Genomic DNA, 14,090 nt, shown 5'->3' with positions numbered 1-14,090 from the left:
ATACCACAGTCGCTATTGACAGTGACATCTGAGGGGTTAAATGACAGGGATCAAAGTTATCTGTGATCCCAGTCACTGCCGGTGGATGTCTGCTTGCTGTAATTTCAGCAGCATCCACCACATATGGAGCCTACTTGACATACAAGTACTGTACATCATATTGCATTAAAGGGGTTAAAAGTTGCTCAGAAATCCCAGGACTTAGTGACTAAAAGAACCCCAGTGACTCACTTGGCTGCAGCAATTTTTAAAAGATTTTCAAGCTAATCAATGCATTTCTATGGCAAGTGATTTCAGTGATGTTAGTAGTCATCACAAGTTGATGTAGTGAGAGAAAAAGCTTAGGTGTAACCTGTAGCCTTAAAGGGCATGTGTCATCAGAAAATGTCCTATTGTTTAAATGAAGTTTTTTATGTTAAAGATATTTTAAATACTTTTTGGTGGTTAGTTTTAATTTTCCATGCCACTATTTATATATAAAAAAAATCTTAAAATCCTGCTGTTTTCTCACTGGCCACTAAGCCTCATAGTAGGCGCCATTTTGTGGTCCATACAGATCACTAGTCAGCAGTCATCTCATTATCATCACAGGCAGGATTACAATTATAGATAAATAGACAGATAGATGGATCCACCATTCCCAATGGGTGATGCTCATAGCTTATCTACTCATTCCTTGTACAGTAAACTCTCCTGGAGAAGTCAATTAATTCCTTCCAGTTTATTGTCATAACCATGTTCAATAGATTACAAAAAGAAAAAAAAAATCTATCAGAGAATAAAAACATTAGAAAAAAGGGATGTGTGTCACTATCTGGTTTTAACTGCCGGAAAAAATTAAAGGTGACACATTCCCTTTAAAGGGAATGTGTCATCTATAATTTTCTCTGCCAGTTAAAACCAGAGAGTAAGGCCTCATGCACACGACCGTTGTGTGCACCCGTGGCCGTTGTGCCGTTTTCCGTTTTTTTTCGCGGACCCATTGACTTTCAATGGGTCCGTGGAAAAATCGGAAAATGCACCGTTTTGCAGCCGCATCCGTGATCCGTGTTTCCTGGCCGTGAAAAAAATATGACCTGTCCTATTTTTTTCACGGCCAACGGTTCACGGACCCATTCAAGTCAATGGGTCCGTGAAAGAACACGGATGCACACAAGATTGGCATCCGTGTCCGTGATCCGTGGCCGTAGTTTAGTTTTTATACAGACGGATCCGAAGATCCGTCTGCATAAAGCTTTTTCAAAGCTGAGTTTTCACTTCGTGAAAACTCAGAACCGACAGTATATTCTAACACAGAAGCGTTCCCATGGTGATGGGGACGCTTCTAGTTAGAATACACTACAAACTGTGTACAAGACTGCCCCCTGCTGCCTGGCAGCACCCGATCTCTTACAGGGGGCCGTGATCAGCACAATTAACCCCTTCAGGTGCGGCACCTGAAAGGGTTAATTGTACTATCATATCCCCCTGTAAGAGATCAGGGCTGCCAGGCAGCAGGGGGCAGACCCTCCCCCCCTCCCCAGTTTGAATATCATTGGTGGCCAGTGCGGCCCCCCCCCCCCCCCCCTCCCTCTATTGTAATAATTCGTTGGTGGCACAGTGTGCGCCCCCTCCCTCCCTCTATTGTAATAATTCGTTGGTGGCACAGTGTGCGCCCCCTCCCTCCCTCTATTGTAATAATTCGTTGGTGGCACAGTGTGCGCCCCCCCCCCCTTCCTCCCTCTATTGTAATAAATCGTTGGTGGCACAGTGTGCGCCCCCCATTGCCCCCCCCCCCTCTATAGCATTAACAACGTTGGTGGCCAGTGTGCAGCCTCCCATCTCCCCCCCCCCCCCCCTGCCCCCCATCATCATTGGTGGCAGCGGAGTTCCGATCGGAGTCCCAGTTTAATCGCTGGGGCTCCGATCGGTAACCATGGCAACCAGGACGCTACTACAGTCCTCGTTGCCATGGTTACTTAGCAATAGTACAATAGTAGAAGATTAATACTTACCTGCTGCTGCGATGTTCGTGTCCGGCCGGGAGCTCCACCTACTGGTAAGTGACAGTGACAGGTCTGTGCGGCGCATTGCTAAATGAACCGTCACTTACCAGTAGGAGGAGCTCCGGCCGGACACGAACATCACAGCTCCCAGGTAAGTATGAATCTTGTACTATTGCTAGTAACCCGCTGCCACCAATGATCGGGGGGGGGGGGGGGGGGGCGCAAGATGGGAGGCCGCACACTGGCCACCAATGTTGTTAATGCTATAGAGGGAGGGGGGCCAATGATTGCCACCAACGATTTATTACAATAGAGGGAGGAAGGGGGGGGGGGCGCACACTGTGCCACCAACGAATTATTACAATGGAGGAAGGGGGGGGGGGGCCGCACTGGCCACCAATGATATTCAAACTGGGGAGGGGGGGGGGGGGGGGTCTGCCCCCTGCTGCCTGGCAGCCCTGATCTCTTACAGGGGGATGTGATAGTACAATTAACCCCTTCAGGTGCGGTACCTGAGGGGTTAATTGTGCTGATCACGGCCCCCTGTAAGAGATCGGATGCTGCTAGGCAGCAGGGGGCAGTCATGTACACAGTTTGTAGTATATTCTAACTAGAAGCGTCCCCATCACCATGGGAACGCCTCTGTGTTAGAATATACTGTCGGAAATGAGGTTTCACGATCTAACTCATATCCGACAGTATATTCTAACATAGAGGCGTTCCCATGGTGATGGGGACGCTTCAAGTTAAAATATACCATCGGATTGGAGAAAACTCCGATCTGATGGTATAAAAGGGACTCCGGACTTTACATTGAAAGTCAATGGGGACGGATCCGTTTGAAATGGCACCATATTGTGTCAACGTCAAACGGATCCGTCCCCATTGACTTGCATTGTAATTCAGGACGGATCCGTTTGGCTCCGCACGGCCAGGCGGACACCAAAATGACATTTTTTTCATGTCCGTGGATCCGCCAAAAATCAAGGAAGACCCACGGACGAAAAAACGGTCACGGATCACGGACCTACGGACCCTGTTTTTGCGGACCGTGAAAAAAAACGTTCGTGTGCATGAGGCCTAACACATATGCTTTTTTTTAAATCTGTTTTTATTTTATTTTCGGATTGTAGACATTTTTATTCTGTTTCCTTGACATGATTATGGGGGCTGACATCTTACCTGAGCTGTTCTTAACCGTATTTAGAGATATGCTTTCCAACAGCCACCATGGGCCATAAACACATAGGGGGACATTTATCATTGTAGTTTCACCTGATTTTTATCTCGAATTGGGCCTTTTTTGTGCTAAAAATGTTTCACCTCATTTTTCAAGTCACTTGTGCCTATTTAGAGCTATTTTTCGCCATTCACATCTTTTTCTGAGTTGGCGAGAAAAAAAGGGGCATGGTTTTCAAGGCGTATTGTTTCTGCCACATTTATTACGTGTTGGTAAGTTTCCCATAAATGTGCCTTATTTATCAAGTGACGTGAGACTTTTGAGAAATTTGTCTTACATTGCGCCATTTTGACTGTTTACAAACCTTGGTGAAAAGAGGCGTATAGTAAGCGCGGATGATAAATCTCCACCGCAGTCTGGAGGGGACTTCTGTAGGAGAGTTTTCTAGACATGGTGTTCGACCTATGCAGAGGTCAGGAGGGGGCAGGTCAGCCATGTTTTGTGACTGGTGTGATCCTGTTATCCATATACAAGTGGTATCTGCCATACTAATCCTGTCTGCAATAATAAAAAGGGGACTGCCGAAAACGGACCAAAAAGTAGCACCTACTATTTAGGCTGAGTGTGGATTAAAAATAAATAAATAAATAATAATAATAATCTAAATAATTATATGAAAAGCTCAAAATAACCTCACTAAACATTGTTTAAAGACATATTTAACATAAAAATGTAATTTAAACAGGTCATTTTCCTTTCAGCTGGTTGTAGACTTTAGATTGCTACCACCCCCTCGAGCTGTTTTCTGGTATAATTTCACATGCATTTTTTTTTTTGCAATGTTAAACTAGATTATGGGAGCTTTTGGTACATGTAGCCGCCTGTAATCAAATGGTGGTCACCTAGAAAGTAAGTCTGGTGTTTTCTTAGCAACCAGAATTTTTATACTCTGCAAAAAAAAGAAAGTTATGTAATACTACTTGTGTGTGTGCAGATACTGCGGTGGAGGTAGCTTGGTTTATGTGTTACTAGTCTATGATGACTGCATACAATTGTACTTAGAGTGATTACCCCCAGAATTCATTTAAAAGCGCATTTAAAACATTCGTCAGAGTTTCCAAATTGGAGGTCATTGCTACCTATGCTGGTAACATTCATGATATTGGTCTAAGGCTCCATTCACACGTCCGCAATGTGTTTTGCGGATACACGGATCCGCAAAACACGGAAAGCGGCAATGTGCATTCCGCATTTTGCGGACCGCACATTGCCGACATAATAGAATATGCCTGTTCTTGTCCGCAATTGCGGACAAGAATAGGACATGTTCTATTTTTTTGCGGAAACTGAAGCACGGATGCGGAAGTGCGGATCCGCAAATGTGGATGCGGACAGCACATTCCGTCCCCATAGAGAATGAATGGGTCTGCACTAGGGATCGACCGATTATCGGTTTGGCCGATATTATCGGCCGATATTGAGGATTTTGAACGTTATCGGCATCAATTTTGCCGATATACCGATAACGTATGGGGAACACAGAACGCGCTGCTGACAGCGCTCTCTGTGTTCCCTCCGCAGCACAGGGGAGAAGGAAGCAGTGTCTCCTCCCCCTGTGCTGCTGCTGCCGCCAATGAGGGGATAGAACATAAGAGGAGGGGAGGGGCTGTGGCCGCTGCGCCACCAATGAAGATAAGCCTTTCATTCATTCATATATACAGGAGGCGGGAGCTGGCTGCAGAATCATATAGCCGGCTCCCGACCTCTATGAGCAATAGCTGCGGTCCGCGGTAGTTAACTCCTCAGGTGCCGCGGATCGCAGCTACCGCTGATAGATGTCGGGAGCCGGCTATGTGATTCTGCAGCCAGCTCCCGCCTCCTGTATATGAATGATCGATAGACTTATCTTCATTGGTGGCGCAGTGTGGCCCCCACCCCCCACCCAGTATTAATCATTGGTGGCAGTGGCCACAGGATCCCCTCTCCCCTGCTCCTCCGATCGGAGCCCCAGCTGTGTAAGCCTGGGGCTCCGATCGGTTACCATGGCAGCCAGGACGCTATTGAAGCCCTGGCTGCCATGTTCAGCTCCATGCTGCTGTGTGCACTATGCACAGAGCAGCAGGGACATTGTGAGATCCTATTCACCCTGATAGAGATCTATCAGGGTGAATAGGACAAAGGTTCTAGTCCCTAAGGGAGTTAAAAGTTAGTAAAAAAAAAACACAAAAATATTAAGTATAAATGAAAAAGATTTATAAAAAAAAAATACACATTAACAATAAACATATTAATTTTCAGCAGATTTGTGTAGGAATTATTTTTTTTTTCTCAAAAATGAAAATTCCCAGAATATCGGTATAAATTATCGGCTATCGGCCTGAAAGTTCACAAATTATCGGTATCGGCCCTAAAAAATCAATATCGGTCGATCCCTAGTCTGCACCCTTTCCGCAAAATTGCGGAAAGGATGCGGACCCATTTTGCGGACGTGTGAATGGAGCCTAAGACGGATGTTTTTTGCCCACAACATACACAGAGTAGCCATAACATGAAAACCGCCTGCTTAAAACTGTGTAGACCCCATTTATGTTGTCATCACAGCTCTGACCCTTTGATGCGTAGACATCACAACACCTCTGAACACGAACATCGAGTTATTTGGCACAAAGATGTTAGTAGCCATCTCAAGTTGCTCAAATCCGTACACTAGCCCATTTTTCCTGCCCCCCCCCCATATCAACTTAAAGACCTGATTGATCACTTGCAGGATAATATATCCCACCCATGACGGGTGCCATTGTCACAAGATAATCCGTGTTATTCACTTCACCTGTCAGTGTTCATGGGGTGAGACCACACCGCATGATATTACCGTGAAATCGTGCAGCAGTTGGACACAGCGGGTGTCTGTGGCTTGGCCACACCTTGTGGTCTCAAGCCTAAAGGGGTGGTGCCACTATTAACTGTTATGTTAATATAATTTAGGATGAAAACTACTTACTTTTGTAATTTACTTTGATACAAAAATGCTCCAGTTGCGAGATATTCCCTTTACTGTGTTGCACGGTACCCCCCGGTGTTTAATCTGTATAGTTATGTGATGGTCCACCTACTTAGGTGGACACACATGCTCAGTTCCATCCTTTAACTGCCACTGGTTGTATCTACTGTTAGAAGCTGTGACAGAAAGGACAGGCCCCCTGATAAAGGAGACCCCCTCTAAGCTGCCAGTCTAAGGAGGATCTAGCAGGGCAATTGGAGTAATGAATGAGGAGATCTCTGGATCCATGTGAGGTACAGGGCTGGTTCTAGCTTTGTTAGAAAGAGATTATCATTTTTTACATCAATCATGCATAACTCCCGTTGTCTGATCAATGTACAGTATGTCACACTATTACTGTATTAGGAAACTTTTATACATACATTTAATACTTTTAATATATACATGTATATATACATTTAATACTTAGTAGTTTAGGTAACTATGGGGGAGATTTATCAAACTGGTGTAAAGTAGAACTGGCCTAGTTGCCCATAGCAACCAATCAGATTCCACCTTTCATTTATCACAGCTCCTGTGGAATCTGATTGGTTGCTATGAGCAGCTAAGCCAGTTCTACTTTACACCAGTTTGATAAATGACCCCCATAGTTTTAGACTTTGAGAACTATTTCCAAATGCTCTAGTTCTACTAGTGACTGTTTTATAAGATGATGGGAATAATATTTAGCCATATTAAGCTCTAGTCTTAATTCCTTTACTCCCTGGTAAAGTGATCCAAAGGCCCCAACACATGGTTATGATTTACTGTGTATAAAGTCGTATTGATGGGCTGCTGTTTGATGCTTATTTAAATGTTACGAGCTGCAGTGAGATCTGATCCACATATAGGGAACTCTTTGTATGTGGCTTTAAAAAGCAGTGTATCATTACGGATGTGGATGGTTTAGAGAAAATGGAGCCCTCCCTATTACTTCCTCTGCTAGCAAATGACTACAGTAAAGCCTCATTCACACATCCGTGTCCAAATCCGTGAGCAGGTGGTCAGTGATGCATCTGTGAAGGATCCGTGTGTCCGTTTTCTGCTGTCCATCTTGCATCCGTGTTTCACTGACACTGAACAGCTGAAAAATAATTTTCAAAGCATCTCTTCTTAATGATCGGTGAAACACGGATGGCATCCGTGGTTTTAACTGACCCATAGACTATAATGACGCGATGCATCCGTGCTAACACACTGATGTCTGAATACACACACAAAAATTAATGGGGATGTGTGCTGTCCGTGAGGCTTAAGGGTTCTTACACAATGTAGTATTACTCCTAATATGAAGCCTTTATCAAAACTGGTGTAAAGTAAAACGGGCTCATAGAAACCAATCAGATTCCACCTTTCATTTTCCAAAGGAGCTTTGAACAATGAAAGGTGGAATCTGATTGGTTGCTGTGGGCATTTAAGCCAGTTTTCCTTTACACCAGTTCTGATAAATCTACTTCATTATGTCAAAAAAAATGGTGGAGGGCCTTATAAATTGAGAACTGAATTAATAATTATTGTAATTGAAGTATACAGTGTTAATTTTGTCTTATGCCCATAGGTGCCAGGCTCAGGCTAAATGGTGACTTTCTTCACGTGATCCAAAAATGTGTACGATTGTCTGCTGTGGTTGCAAGTTGTGCGCAGCTGAGCATTAGGGTCTATTCACACAACCGTATTTTTGGTCCACATTTTTTGTGGATCGGATGCAGAACTATTCAGCACAGCGTGTGCCGTCAGGGTCCGTATGTGTGTTCTGCAGCCCCGCAAAAAAATAAATAAAAATAGAACGTTCCATTCTTGTCCGGTTTAAGGACAAGAATAGACATTTCTAAGGTAGGGCGGATCCGCAAAATGTTTAACACACACGGCTGGTATCTGTGTTTAGCGGACCAGCAATTTGTGGATCACAAAACTGGTGCGGTCGTGTGAATGTTCCCTTAGATGGTAAAAAATAAATCACAAGTGAGTTGCAGTTCCTACAACTGAGGTTAAAGTCTATGCTGGCAAAGTGGCATACAACTTGTTAATAAAGATTCAAAAGGTTTTAATGTTTTTGGACTGTGGTGTCACAGCCACGCCATTTCATGTGTCACAACGAGCTCACATTCACAATCATCACTTGCAATGTCACGTTGGGATCTTCATTTCGATGTGTAGCCCTTAGCCTTATTTTAAAGTCCCTGATGATCTGTCATTACAACCCTGGTAACTTTTCTGTTTAGGGTCCATTCACACGTCCGTAAGTGTTTTGTGGATCCGCAATTTGCGGACCGCACATCGCCGGCGCTATAACAGAAAATGCCTAATCTTGTCTGCAATTGCGGACAAGAATAGGACATGTTCTATTTTTTCCCAGAAACGGAAGCACGGATGCACAAGTGCAGATCCGCAAATACGGATGCGGACAGAACATTCCGGCCCCATTGAAAATGAATGGGTCTGCACCCATTCCGCAAAATTGCGGAACGGATGCGGACGTGTGAATGGATCCTTAGTCTGTGATTCTTTTTGTTTTATGTATTATATTACTGCAAAATACTATAAATATGATCATGTATGCCTAATAAACTATTACTGTATATTTTTCACACTTATTTTATTAATGAATTTTAATTTTACACTTTGGCATACTAAATTGTGAGGCATAGCAACATATGCTGTAATTTAACTACTTAAAGAGGGTTGTCTCCCTCCAGCAAATGGCATGTATCATGTAGCGCAAGTTAATACAAGGCACTTACTAATGTATTGTGATTGTCCATATTGTTTCCTTCTCTGGCTTGATTCATTTTTCTATCACATTATGCACTGCTCGTTTCCATGGTTACAACCATGCTGCAAATCCAGCAGCGGTGGCCATGCTTGCACACTGTAGGAAAAAGCACCAGCCTATGTGCGCTCCCACGGTCCTGGCCACCGCTTTTTCCTATAGTGTGCAAGCAGGGCCATCACTGATGGATTGCAGGGTGGTCGTAACCATAGAAACAAGCAGTGTATAATGTGATAGAAAGATGAATCAAGCCAGTAAAGGAGGCAATATGGAGAATCACAATACATTAGTAAGTGCCTTGTATTTACTTTCTCTACATGATGAATGTCATTTGCTGAAGTCAGAACCTCTTCGTTACAATTTAGTGCACATAGTGGGTGTACTCATGTAGCGCATGCGCAGTCAGGCAGCCTCTGTGAGCAGTTAGTGCCTGAGGCTGCCTGACTATATGTGCAACCAGAGTACATTGCAAGCTGAGCAAGGATCACGTGCCTAATGTACATGATCACAAAGGTGCCCGCAAACTATTTAAATCGGGGAGCGCAGAGCTAGACAAGGAAATTCTCATAGTCATCTATAATAGCATTATAAACACATCAACTGGAGTAAAAAAATAAAAAAAAATCCAGATAACTCCCTTTAATTGAGATGAGTGCTGGATGAACCTTTACCATAACGTATTCAAGAACAGGGAAAAAGACAATGTGTTTACAGCATTCATGGCTAAAAATAACAGTTTTACTTTATTGTGCAGGCCTGTACAAATCACAGCAATATCAAATTTTTTCTTATGGCTTACAACCATATACGTTGTGCCCGTAAATCAGGGAGCGCAGAGGTAGACCAGTAAGGAAATTATTATCATCATCTATAAATAGCATTAACACAAATTAACTGGAGCAAAATAAAAATTCGGATAACCCCCTTTAATGGGGATGAGTGCTGGATAAACCTTTTGTTTTGGATGCTTTTTAAGCCCGCAGTCGAAGCAGAGATCTGGCCATGCACGGCTCCTACTTCTAGACTCATACGACTCGCAGTTCACCTGTATTCATAAGGAGAGGGTTTCCCTTCGCCTCTCAGTGATATTTGGCAGTCATTTTGGCTACTAGCAGTATGGACACACATACATAGATAGATATCTATCTATCTGCTCTCAGTATATACAGCAGACAAGACGACAGCAGCAGACATCAAGTAAGAATAGAGGAATGGCACAAAATACAGATTACATGAGGAATGTACTTTAGTAAAACAGAACCTTTAAAAGGGAACCTGTCACCATGAAAACCGTACAATCTGCAGGCAGCAGGTTATCGAGCAGACAGAACTAAGCAGATTAATACATAGTATTACGGTAAATTATTCATCAAAACATGATTTAAAGGGAACCTGTCACCGGGATTTTGTGTATAGAGCTGAGGACATGGACTGCTAGATGGCTGCTAGCACATCCGCAATATCCAGTCCCCATAGCTCTGTGTGCTTTTATTGTGTAAAAAAACCGATTTGATACATATGCAAATTAATCTGAGATGAGTCCTGTTCCTGAGATGAGTCAAGGACAGTACTCCTTAGGTTAATTTGCATATGCATCAAATCAGTTGGGGCTGAGCTGCAATACAAAGCACAGCCCCTATACAGTAGATGGCGCTGTGGTGGGGTCATCTGCAAGGAAGCTGCAGCACTCACTAGAGCTCCAGTGCGTGTCCTAGCTGTCTCACACAGTTGATTGGCGGGGGTGTCAGGAGTTGTTCCCACCAATCCCATGTGGATGAACTATCCTGAGGGGAGGCCATAATGAAAAGTGGTACCTTGGAACCGAACCAGAGTTCAGGAAATGGTTTTTTACAGTACAAATCAATTTATGAAGTTATTACCTGAAGTCTAGCGGGACTTTGCGAAGCAATAACTTCGGCTCATCGGAGCCAATACATTCTAATACTGTACAGAGCTCCTGCTCCGTACAGTATTGGAACAAAGTTTTGTGCGAATCGACTTTGGATGTTTCGGTAGATTTGCTCATTCCTACTTACAACCATTAAAAACCAAACAAAAAACCTAAGTTAGCTTTGTGTCCCCCATATTCTGACACTCAACTTTTTATATTCCCATCTACAAAGCTGTTTGATGGCTTATGTTTTGCCAAGTGAGCTGTAGTTTTTATTTTGGTTTACTTACGTTTTTAATTTTGTATAATTTTATAGGGTACCAAAGTGACCAAACACTGCAATTCAGGCATTTTATTCCATTCAGGCATTTATTGTACTTTTATATTTTAATAGCTCAGAGAACTTCGGACTTGGTGTTAGCAGATTTTATATGTAAAGTTGGGAATGGGGGCAATTAGAATTTTTTTCATATTTTAAGAATCATTTTTTTTTTTAGTCCCCCTCAGTGACTTGGACATGTGAACATTTGATTGCTTATACCAGAGTGCAAAACTTTGGTATGGTGCTTATGACATCCTAGAGCTGCTATAGGCAGGGCTTAATAAGAACACTAACACGGTAGGCCTAGGAGCATTTCACAAGACCTTATATTGCTGAAGTGAACTGGTGCGGTGGGGCTGTAGTTGCTATTAACCATGGCATCTGAGGGGTCAAATGATCAGGACTGGAATCATCTCTGATCCCAGACACTGCAGGTAGGTTGTCAGCTGTATAACACTGATGGCACCCCATCATGTATGGCTTAGGCTCATCTTTTGAACCCGTTCTATAAAACCCTTCCACCATTGTGACAAACATCTGGAAGAAGTTAAATCTCATACACTTTGCAGCTAAATTTAAGTGCTGCAGATTTACACCCAAGTGGATGTAACCTAAAAGGGTGGTGGTACACCTAGCTATTTTGTAGCAGTTTTAATTGATGTGCCTACAGATGTCACTCCTTAGAATCAAATCAGAAGTGCTACAAAAAGATCTAGGCATAGCCCCCCCATGCTGCAGTCCACAAAATATGGAAGCGTTACATGTGCTGTCCGCATTGTTTTGCCTACCCATTGCCTTCAATGGGTCTGTGGTCCACATTTTGTGGACATATTTCTGCAGAATGTACATGATCCATGTGCTTTCCGCATCCATATGTCCGTTCCCCAGAAAGATAAAACATGTCCTATACTGACAGTGGTTTTTCCAGACCCATAGACTTCAATGGACGTTTCGTCCACATCACAGACCGAAGTTGTGCATGTCTCTGATCAGTGGAAAACCACTTACATGTGAAGAAACCTATTAAAGTCAATAGGTATGTGTGTTGTCCATGGAGAATATGGACAGCACATGTCCATGATTCACTAAAATGTGAAAGATTCCCGAGTGTGTAAAAAGTGGCCTAAGGGGCCAATGCCGGGACAAAAGAACCAATTACAAAAATACCATCAATTATAATGAGTCACTTGTGAGTGGAAATCAGCCATTTACTTTTATGAATGATTAATGCATCACTGAGGCCTTAACCTGTGACTCATGCCTATGCCCGTGTACATCAAATTGATTCAGTAGAATAGGCCGCTTTGTTTTAGGCCTCCTTCACACAACTGTATGGCTTTTTCAGTATTTTGCTGTCTGCAAAAAATACGGATGACATCCGTGTGCATTACGTTTTTTGCTGAACGGAACATCTGGCCCCTAATAGAACAGTACTATCCTTGATAGTTATGCGGACAATAATAGGACATGTTCCATCGTTGAACGGAACGGAAATGGAAGGCATACGGAATACCTTCCTTTTTTGCGGATCCATTGAAATGAATGGTTCCATATACGGAAGGTATAAGGAACTTAAACAGAAAAAAAACTTGTGTGTTCAGGAGGCCTAAATAAGGACAACCCTATTATACCAGTGCACGTCATTATATAGGTTGTGGTTCACTATACAACAGAATTCCAAACTCAGCCTTGGGAACAGCTTTAATTCCAAAAAATAAATAAAGTAATAAAATTTCACCCAAAGTCCAAAGTGGGCCATATATTAGTACATCAGAAGAGCAGCTAGTCTGACAAAACAATGCCAATACTGATCAAAAAATTGCTAGTCCTGTTTGCAAAAATTACATGAAATGCAGTCATTGGCTTTTACATTTGGAGTATTTTTTCAGACAGATTATGGTTGGTATACTCAAAGGGACTGTTTTACCATCAGCTTCCAGTTCAAATTTGACAACATATATGGCTACACATACTTCAAATTCTCTCACGATAGGGAACGGGCATCTTCAGAACAAGAGCTGAGCGGGATCATTGTATATTCCATTCTTATTTTCACCTTAGATTTTTGTTTTTACCAGCCCAGGTGAACGGTAAGGGCTAATAGTGGGAAGTGGAAGCATCTAAGGATGCAGGGTGCATTATAAAAAACAAAAACAAAAAAACAGTTCCTCACTACCTCTGAAAGTGACATCACAAAAATAGCAGTTGGGAGCTTTATGAAAAGCTTTACCATGGGTGACCAGCCAAAGATCACCACGTACAATGCCAAGTATCAAGTAGAAGGGTATAAAGCACAAAGCCACCGGACTTTGGAGCAGCAGAAATGTGTTTTCTGAAGTATTGAATCACATCTCATCTGGGGGTCTCATGGACGAGTCTGGATTTGGCAGATTCACAAAGAACATTAGTTACTGGAACGCATGGTGCTAACTGTAAAATATGGCAGAGGGATTATAGTATAGGGCTGTTTTTCGGGGCCTGGCTAATGCAAAACCAATACAGACATGATTTGGTGTGGAAGAACTTGAGCGGCCTGTCAGACCACAATCAAAACCAACACTGACCCCACTAATCTTCTTTTGGCTGTATGTGCGCATAATCCCACAGAAACACTCCAAAATATTGTTCCCAGGCTGTTACAGCGGCAAAGCCGACCCAAGTCCATAACATTTCATGGCTTTGGAATGGGATGTCGACATGCTCTAGGTTTACTTTAAGTTCATCTTGAAGAGGCTACCCATAAACTCTACAGTTCAACACACTGTAGGCATCAGGCACATGGTTTAAATTTATGTAATTATATTTTCAGGCGACTGACCGAAAACTAGTGGAATAATTATACCCGTGGTCGTAGACCTCATATGCTATTAAAAAATGATGTATTCCCCCAAAAAATGATTCA

Source organism: Bufo bufo, chromosome 4 (genome assembly GCF_905171765.1).
Source record: "Bufo bufo chromosome 4, aBufBuf1.1, whole genome shotgun sequence".
Classification (NCBI taxonomy): Eukaryota; Metazoa; Chordata; class Amphibia; order Anura; family Bufonidae; genus Bufo; species Bufo bufo.
The sequence above is the reverse complement of the archived record's forward strand: the minus strand, read 5'-3'. Positions refer to the sequence as shown.